Raw genomic sequence first — 10,680 nt, forward strand, 5'->3', positions numbered from 1 at the left:
GTTGCAAAGAAAACAAATATGACTTCATCCCCAAAAGTTTATCCAATAGGCTAGTGCTATTGCATATGGTAAGTTACGCATGGAAAGTTAAGTATCTCCTTTGCAGGCAACGGCATTGTCTTCATGTAGCTTATTACTACGGGCTCAACCCGACCACATGAGAAGAACAGAAAGCTTTTCTGTCTCCAGTGAGTTGGCATCTCTTTTTAAGAATGGAATTTCACGCTTTATATTTCTATAAACCAAACAAATTATACTAATTTAAGAGTAATTGTGGATGCCAGACAAACAAGAAACACCAGCTTTAGACTGTCTTCTAGAATTGGCAGAAGTATTATCCAGTTCTGACCATTTGGCATCCTTAGTTTTATAGCACCCTAGTAAAGTGCAAATAGGCTTACAATCATTCACAAAGGAAAAGAAGGGGGGGGATTTTAATGTCACCTGGCAATAATAACCCTTTTAATAAATATGACAATGGCTGTGAAATCTACAGATTTACGTAGTCACTATACTTCATGGCAATTCAACCATGCTTCATATGGTCAGGTTCTCCCAGCTGTAGCCTTCCTTTCTTCAGCAACTTCCTATACTTGTTCAGGATTTCTAACTATTGAGAAGCCTAACTGAGAGAAATTCCTGACACTCAACAGGGGAAGCACAACTGCTGACTCTATGCAGGGTACCATCAGATACCTCATTTACATAGTTTTAAGTACATATCACACTCACCTACATTCAGCATCCCAGCTGGAAATTTCCAGGGTAAAAAAGACAAAAAACCTTTGCTCCAGTGAGGCCATGACCTACAATATGCAGCTCTGAAACAAGACATACTGGTCTTCTCTTCCATACAGCCAGGTCAACTCACACTTCCCCACCCAAAGGTGCCTTTCCACCAGCTGGCTTCCCAGCATGAACGTATTTCTGCTACGCAACCCAGTCACTTCCTCCTTCCACGTATTAAAAGAGCAGGTGACACAGGGAATGCAGCAGGAGCACTGGCACATGTTTCCCGGTGGTTAGTGCCAGCCTGAAGAGCAGGCTTGGTGTTTGAGGTATCTTAATTCTGACCTGGCATGCAGGCCTTAACTCCTCTTCTTCTGGTTTCCAGAGACCAATCTTTGTTAAAGGTGATGTTCTAGAAGTAAAATAAAGTTGTTTGGCAATTTTACCTCTAAATGTGGTGTTTTCTCCTCTGAATAAAGAGGTCCATGTCCCATGACAGACTTGTATTTCAGTTCCTGAGTTACCTAGTTTCTTCTCTGCCTGTATAAACTGGACCTTCGTTCATAGTTGTTTTGATTACCTGAAGAAAACACAGCTGTACATTTGCTTGTTCAGAAAACATTTTGCAGTCATTTTGAATTGGGTGTCATGCTCTGACTTGATGTAACTAGTGACAAGGTGTACAATGTGATGTACTTTATTGAACAAAGTCAAATTTTCATAGGCAGCATAGTTTGTAGATGAACCATGTCTTCAACACACACACCCACTGGAGTTAGCTCAGAGGAAATAATTTGCTAATAAGCCCTACTTTCTGGTTTCCCCTCTTATCTGGGCTCACCCTTGCCCACTTCATTCTGCCTTTCTCTTTCCACTGGGTTAACTCTATGCCAGCGCTGTGAGTAGAACAAGCAAAGGTACTGAGGAGCTGATGCAACAGACTCTTAGAGGGAGAAAGACATTTTCCTTTTGCCAGTGGTAAGTTGTTGGATACATTTGGTTGTATTACGTGTAACCCACTCTTTATGCAACACGGTGCTTTCATGTCCACTACCACAACAGTCGCGTTTGCCCAGCATTCAGCAAACCCTGCTGGATGTAGGCTGGTCTGTAGTGTCTCTGCCTGGGAGCTCCCAAAATGAAAAGTGAGGTTCAAAGAAATAAATAGCTCCCCACGAGATCAGCTCACTTCTGCCCGAGGTTATCACTCCTCACGTGCTGTCAGCTTGTCCGGTGTCCCAGCTCCGTGCTGGGGTGCGCAGCAGCCCTCGCCTTCCCCGGGTAGAGCGGGGTGTAGCTCGCAGCAGGGCGAATAACCCCCTCCTGGGACAGGAGCAGCGGGAAGCACAACGGGAGAACCAGCACAACGCGGCAGCAGCATCACGCGGGGTTTGGACACCCACGACCCCGCGTTCCCCGCCTGTGTGGGTGCTGGGGAGGCTGCGGGAAGACCTCGTCGAAAGATATATCCGAGGTACCCCTCCTCCTCCGGGAGTGCCTGCCTTCTGCGGGGCGCCCGGGGGAGCCGGGCCGCAGGCAGAGCCCCCCCCCCGGGCTGCAGGCAGAGTCCCGCAGGCAGAGCCCGCAGACAGGAGCTGCAGGCAGAGCCCCGCAGGCAGAGCGCCCCCCCGGGCCGCAGGCAGAGCCCCGCTGGGCCGCAGGCAGAGCCCGCAGGGAGACCCCACAGACAGGGGCCGCAGGCAGAGCCCCGCAGGCAGAGACCCACACGCCGGCCCCGCCGCGGGCACAGGCCGCCCCCTGCCGGCGTCGCGCCGCCACCGCGGGGAGCCCCCGCCGCCGCCGCCGCCGCCGCGGAACCGCGCCCCAAGGGCCGGGCGCCCCTCCGCGCCCCTCCGCGCCCCCAGGAACGTTGTTCACGCTTCCCGTGGGCGGAGCAGCGCCCCACGGCCCCGTGGGATGCTGCGTGGGCGGCGCCCTTGAAGTAAAACCTTGAGCCAGCCCGGGAGACTCGCTTGGGAGCGACCGCCCGCCCGCTGTGCCTCGCCCGCGGCTCCGGGCCGGGACTGGTACCGCCGAACTTCTTTTGCCGCATCTGGGGATGCATCTGCTTTTATTCCAGTAAGCCTCAGCCTCAGGAACGCGATGGAAATCAAGGAAGGGGAAGACTATGGCTTCGGAAGCGCTAACTTCACGGGCGCGGTAGACTTGATTTGATAGCACTCAAACGCTCTCGCCTCCTTTAGAAATATGTGCTTAAGGAATTTTAAAATGTTTTGATCTGATCACTAGCTAGAAGCTTAATAAATGCAGGCTTACAGTAATTAATGACACCACTATGATCAAGTGCAGCATGTATTTGGAAAGACTGCTTTCGCAGAATTCAAATGAAAACAATTTCCTCTTCTACACAACTATTTTTTCTCGTGCTACATTTTCAATCTTCTTCTTAGCTTTTTCAAAGAAACACAGTCTTTCTGGAAAGTAATTTATTCCACACAGAGTGTTTTCTATTGTTCAGAGGATTTGCAATTGCTTTCTGTCATGAGACATATTTGCTGTTACACACCGTAAGTACTTATCCCATCAACAGCTTATGCTACCCTCCCTGCAATCTTGGCAGTTCGGGAGCAGTTTTACTAGAATCCTGGTACAAATACCTGAATGGAGTGTATTAACTAGACTTCCCTTCCACAGTCAAAATGTCACATGCAAAAAGTAGCAACATTTATAATTGCTTATGCAAATATAAGAACCTGAGGGCTGCCTTCTGACAAAGAGTGCCAGGATTATGAGAGCAGATGGGTCCTGTGAAGCAAGGCAACAGATTAAACTGGGATTTCTCTCCTCCCCCTCTAAGCACTGACGAATCTCTTCTCTAAAATCCCGCACTACTGTACATCACTGCTATGGCAGTGCTTTCTAGACCACAGCTAACTCCAGCAGATCTGCTCTTTCAAAGGTATTTCCTGATAATCAGGTTCCAACCTGATATACTTAAAACCTGATTCATTTCAGTGCTGCTGAGCTCACTTCTGACAATAGGAGTGACACGGGGTTAAGAGGGGTACTTTGTTCAGCCCCTTGAAATCGGAGACTGAGCTTTGACTAGAGGGAAAAAAAGCCACTTGAAAATGGCTTAGCTGTGTGTATGTGTATGTATGTATGTCTGGATGTGTGCATAGGAAGAATTCCTGCTGCAGGGAACAGTTGGAGAACAACTTTGATAACAAACTCTGCTAAATTCCAAAGATTATGTCATACAGTCTCTGGTTTTGCTTTGGAGAAATATTTTCAGTCAGTATTTATACTGTGGCAACATATACAGTCCCTCCAAAATAGACTAGGATTTGACTATAAAACCACAAAGTAAAATTACAGTCTTTGCTCTGATGAGTTTGAGTTACAAATCCTTCTAACATAAGTATACTGGAAAAAGTATTGATCAGCTTTGCTTATGCCTAAGGAGTATAAGTTTTTATACTGATATTTTAGCAAACTGTCAGAGAAAATTGAGTCACAGTATCTATTGTCTTGTAGAAACGTAGCTAAGTTGGTTTAAGACAAAAAATAGCTGCCCTTGGGCTTTCATTGAAAATGCAGCAGTTTATACATCTTATTTATTTTTAATTAATTAGCTTTATTAATTTCAATCTGGGATTATTTTTCATTTAGAATGTAATATTAACTCTAGGGGTACTTCTTTCTTAGTGCTACTGGGATCTATCAATACCTGGTGACTTTAATGGAAGCTGAGAGGTCAGCACTTTTCAACATCCAGTCTGGCGTCTGTAACCCAAGCAAATGCATATGCAGGAGGAGGGCTAAGAAGTTCTGCTATTTGTAAGACAATAGGCATGAATAGGAGCTGCAGATTTGTTTCCTGGTCCCAGGGTGCTGTATGAGCAGTTAGGACACAAATTCACATATATTGCCTGTGCCGACAGGTGTGAAATTCATACCATGCTGGTTCAACTAATATGTATTATTTCCCAGAAGCTTCTGCTTCTTGTGTTGTCTATAATTTGCAAGATACGGCCTGTTCAGATGTCCACACACACTGTATATTGATAGGTTTAATATGACTGCTTTGTAAAGGCTGAGGATTTTTAGAAGGGTAGTTTCATACCCTCAGCCATGAAATCAGGAACGGAGGAGAAAATAATTTTTGATCATCAGCTTTACAAGTCAGTAATAATTATTTGTATTTTCCGTGCACAACTAAAGGGTTAAACATTTTTGGAGCAAGGATTAGGCCCACTGATTCATCTATCCTTTCATACAGTAAGAAAAACAAATTATATGATCTTGTCCTTACTGGGGTGATTAGTGACCATAACTTAGAAATTAGCTGGGAATGGTGGTGGTGTAAACCCTGTCTTCCTCCCTCTGCAGGATAACAGATGAGAGAAAATCCTTCCTCACTGTGCTCAAAGACACAAGCAGATGACAAATGGAGGAGAGTGCTATAAATCTCAGCAAATTAATTGGTGTAGCTTTGTCAGCTGCTTGGTTTGCTTTTAAGAGTGGAATCTGAAGTAGGATGTGGTACAGCAAAGAAAACAGTAATTATTAGAAGTACCAGAAAAAGAAACAGACAAATGAGGTGCACATAGAGTTCACTACTCCTTCCTAGTCATGGTCAGCAAGCAGAACCTTATGCTCGTAATGAACCTTTAAATGTGTTTTGTAGGAGTCCATACACAAATTTGGATCAGGGATTTCCCTCATGTTTAATTAGCTATCTGAGGAGAGAGGACAATGACATTTGTAGCAGAAGCTAGTGGGCCATAAAGGCCAGGCATGGTGGTAGCTATATTAGATCAGCTGGAGATGAGGAGGCTAAATTATGAAGGACTATAAAGGTAGAGTTAAAACCACATTTCCTGCAGAGCTGCAAAGAGCTCGGACAAGGACTCTGGGAAAGGATGGCATAGCTAATTAACATTCTTAGTGAATTACTTTAATGGCACTGTAAATCCTAGCTTAGATATCTTCCTGGCTTTTTTTTTTTTTTTTTTCTTCAAGACCTCTTCTGTTTTAATCGATTAATAAGCCATTCTAGACAAAGATGACAAGGAAAACCTGATATCTTGAATTGGCAGAATTTACTCATTAGTCTTAGATAAGTTTAAGAGAACCCTGTATTATCAACTACTATTATTCTTTTCCTCCAGTAAGTAACTCTATATCTGGTCTTCTTTACACAAAAGCAAAAATACCATAAAAGCTATTCATGTTACATATTTAACTAGAAGTATTATCAGTTTAGTGATTGGTGTTGATTTACAATGGGAGTGCTAATCTTTATTCTCAAACATTAGACAAATAGTTTGTGTGAGAATGAGAAGAAAATAAATAGGATATCAGAAGTTTCTGAATCAGTGCATTTAAAAGCTGGGTGAAACAAATTGGGAAAAAGGTTTGTTGACCCCACTAGAAGCAAGAGAGAAGCCTGTACATGATGGTTGTGAAAAGCTCCCTTGTTCCACAAGTTTCACACTTCAAAATTCTTCCTCTTTCTCACTTTAATGTAAGCTGAAGGGGACAGGAGTAAGACTAAAAGAAAAAAACCAAGATTTAGAAAACAGGTGTTGATCTTTTTGTCATTCTTTCTTACTTTGTGAAAGATTAACTTACTTTGTGTGACCTTCCTTTTCTTAAAATATAACAGACTTTTGTATTTATCAAGTAATTCTTGTTTAAAAGAACAGTTACCTAGTTTTGGCTTGATGCAGCTGATAAAAAACCAATTAGTTCTGTAGTATGAAATGAGAGACAGCTCTTTTATATAAATATCGTGCAACCAGATATTATACATAAAGTTGGATTAGTACAGCAATGACAACTATGGTTTCTGGAAGCTGTGAACTACTAGTTCACCACAAGAAAACAAAAAACACATGAGAGTAAAAAGCATAATATTGATTGAACGGCTAATGATGTTGAGTGCTGACTATCATCTGCTGATGCTATATTGAGCATATCTGAGAGACAGATTGTAAGAGTTCTCCAAAACCAGGGTGCTGCAATGCCTCAAGCACCCAGTATCTTCCTGTACTATGAGCGGCACTGTTGATTTCACTGCAGGTAGTCTGCATTTAACAAATGCTTTAAGTCTAATCAGGACACTGAGAATCCCAGGAACTGCAAAATAAAATGACAAATTAAAAAAAAAAGAAGATGGAGCCATACTCTTCTAGTGGTGCCCAGTGAAAGGACGTGAGGTAACAGGCACAAATTTGCAATACAGAAAATTTTACTTAAACATAAGGAAAGAACTTCTTTACTCTGATGGTGGTCAAACACGGGAACAGGTTGCCCAGAGACTCTGTGGAGTTGCCATCCTTGGAGATATTCAAAGCCCAACTGAACAAGGCCGTGAGCAACCTGATCTATTTGATCTCACTTTTGACCAGGGGTTTGGACTAGACAATCTCTAGAGATCTCTCACAGCCTCAAATCTTCCAAGATCCTGTGAAACTGAAAAGATCAGTTACTCTTGTTTAAAGCCCAAGCTTAGTATCCTTTGGGGCAAATTGAAACAAAACATGATTTTTTAAATTATCCTTGTATGTCATTTATGCATACTAAATGGTAGCAGTAACCTGTCTTCAGAACACTTATACTGAAGTAACTCTTCATCCTAAAACAAGAACCCAGCACATATGATCTTCTGTAATACCTGATGCCAAGTATATGCAAAAACTAAAAGCTGAAGGAGGTTCAGAGGAGTAAGAAATGTCTTACAAAGCATGCATCTTATCTTGTCTTCTTTTCCTTTCCCTCCCTCTCTCTCTTTTCTTTTCTTTTCTTTCTTTCTTTCCCTTCCTTCCTTCCTTCCTTCCTTCCTTCCTTCCTTCCTTCCTTCCTTCCTTCCTTCCTTCCTTCCTTCCTTCCTTCTTTTTCTTTCTTTTTCTTTTCTTTCTTTCTTTCTTTCTTTCTTTCTTTCTTTCTTTCTTTCTTTCTTTCTTTCTTTCTTTCTTTCTTTCTTTCTTTCTTTCTTTCTTTCTTTCTTTCTTTCTTTCCTTCTTTCTTTCTTTCTTTCTTTCTTTCTTTCTTTCTTTCTTTCTTTCTTTCTTTCTTTCTTTCTTCCTTCCTTCCTTTCTTTCTTCCTTTCTTTCTTCCTTTCTTTCTTCCTTTCTTTCTTCCTTTCTTTCTTTTCTTTTGTTTGTTACTAGTAGCTCAGGTATTTGTGGATGGCATTAATTTTTTATGAGACTGTACCAAAATTAAAAGAGGTCAGGTCTCAGAAACCTATAGCTTTCGAATTTCTCCAAACGATGACTGTACAGAGCTACTACACTGTTTTGTGCTGGCTTTGCAGCTGTCATTTCTTTGAATCCTGAGTTTTTCCCCTGCCCACCCAGCTGCTGAAGAAAGGCAGACACATGAGCCAGTTCAATCCAAAAGAAAGAAAGGCTATGAGGATGGTAGAAGTTGGGTTTATCAAGAAAACTCATGAGGTTTTGCTCTTCCAGTTAATTATGCTCAGGACTTGAAATTACCACCAGGAATTTTGCAGTGTCAAGAAAGGAGAGTGGAGAAAAAACAATGCTGGTGGGTGTGTGTGTATGAAGAGTTAAAAACTGGTTTCTGCAGACTGATGGTGGACTACAGTTTACTACAGCAGATTTTAAGGAAGGAACCAGAAAAACAAAACAAAACAAAACAAAACAACCAACAAAAAAACCTCAGTTAAATCTGAGGCATCTAGAGCTTGTAAAGAATATATGTTCTTAAAAACTTATTTGTTATGGATGCTTTAAAATAACTTATATTTCCAATGAAAGGTTTTAAATTTTTAAAGGTTTTTTTCCCCTCACTTTCTAAATGTGGCTAAGAAACAAGCTAGAGTTCTGAGAATGGGGAGCAAAATAGGGTCCATAGGGTGGGAAGAGATTATCAGTGAAGTAACTTCTGCTGCTATTTGGACAGAGGACAAATCTTTCTTTTGAACACTTTTTCACTGGGCAGCTTTCACATCTTTATTTTTGCTTGTTGCTGTATATTTTTCTTGTCAAGCAGTTGGAAAAATGATGTATGTCTAATCCTTGCAGTTAATGAAAAGTAATCATATGCTAGTTAAGTAAATCATCTCCTTCAGGATGAAGAGAATTGTATAATGGATAAAACACAGAGCTGATGAAGAATATTTGTATCATGCAACATTTCTCACTGAAAATTAATGAAATGTGAATGTTGCAGCAAAACATTAAAACATTGGCTTTAAGCCAAAGTATGGGAAAAAGTAGAAAACACAATATTCAAAATAAAGTGTTTCTGATGCTTACAAACTTAGAAGTGCCTTTTCTGTCCAAAATTATATACTTGTTCACAGTAAAAACACAAAAAATAAAATGGGGTTGTACAAAATTGTTACACTGTTACCATTGACCTGGACCAAAAAATTTATACTGATAAGCAATCTTGTGACTTTGTTCCTGTATTTGACAAAGCTCATTTACACTAACACCAAAAAAACCTTGACCCAAAATAATCAGTTCAGGGCCCAATCCCACTTGCTCCGAAGTCAGTGTCAGCTCTGGTGGGAATTCAAGGGCAGGATTGAGTGCACATCTAACATGTAGGTGACATTAGTATTGTGTGTATGCAAGCTTAGAATAAAAAGTATAAGCGAGTTGTGTATTTTTTCTCAAAAAAGATATGAACTCCATAATGACTCACCAATTTTTATTACATTTAACTTTTACTGGGGGACAAGGGAGACTTCAACCTTATGTTGAAATATTCTTATTTTAAAAAGTTACAGGCACTATTTTCCCACACTGTTACCTTTGCCCTTCCAACTGTAGACAGAGGGGCAGAATCTATATGTAATGGTCTGGAAATCTCTCTCCAGGATCTAAAAATAGCCTTTCAGTTTATGAGAATTTTGCAATGATAAACTACATCTTGTAGTTTGTTAAAATGGGAGTGCTGAGTGTGACTGGAGAGAAGGAATTCCCAGATCTCCATAAGTTAAGTAAATTTGTTGCTATTTCTGTAACTTAATAGGAAATTATTTCCTAATCTAGTCATTAGCCCAGAGCTCAGTATTGCTGTCTTGAGATTTGGACTTGACTAACTTTGAGAACTCTTCATGCTGAGGTAGAAGAAGAAAGTATTTCTTAGCAGAAATCTTTTATCAGTTTTTATATCATGGCAAATTGGGATATGAGCAAGCAAAGCAGTGGTGTAGTGAGACGTGAAGATAAAAATGGAATGTATACTTGCAGCAGCCTCGGAAATACTTAAGAGGCAAATCTGTACTTGTAGTTAATAGTAGCTTAACATGAGGGGAAGAAAAGGTGGTGTTAATAGCAGAAAAAAAAAAGAAGAAATGAGGAACAGGAGACAATCTTGTCATGAGTACAAAAGGTCTGTGAGGCTTTAACTTGTTTCAAAATCCACACAGTCAGTAGTGTTAAATTCATTTCATATAAAACACTTTTTTTGGTTTTTAAATACTTGCAGAGCTACCACTGCCTTAATCTTTGACTGAAGATAATATACAGTCCTTTTGAAAGACTTTTCATCATTACCTTTTGAGAATATTTTACAATGAGATCTTAGGAGACCCAGTCTATGGGTCTGTATCCCCTTCTTGTAAACACTTTTGCATCTGCTTGTTCATATCAAGACAGACAGCTGTTTCTTTGCAAATACCGTTCCTGATTTATATGCACACAGACCTGACCCCTTATCAAGCTAATAATCGAAGTGGCAAATACTATCGGGTGGTATTCTTGCCTCAGCACCTCTCCAGGCGGGGGGTTCCCTGGCTCGGCGAGGAAGGGATGGCCTGTGGCAGATGCAGAAGGGGAAGTGAGGGGAGTGTGACTGGAGCACAAAGCTGCTGCATTTGCAAAGCACGTTCAGTTTTGTCGTTGAGGGGTTTCGGTGAGCAGTGGAGTTCAGAGATGGAGAGATGCGTTTAATAATTAAGGCAAATAACTATGCTTGATAATTATATTTTAAACGAGGGGATCA

The sequence above is a fragment of the Strix aluco genome, chromosome 4 (genome assembly GCF_031877795.1).
Source record: "Strix aluco isolate bStrAlu1 chromosome 4, bStrAlu1.hap1, whole genome shotgun sequence".
NCBI lineage: Eukaryota > Metazoa > Chordata > Aves > Strigiformes > Strigidae > Strix > Strix aluco.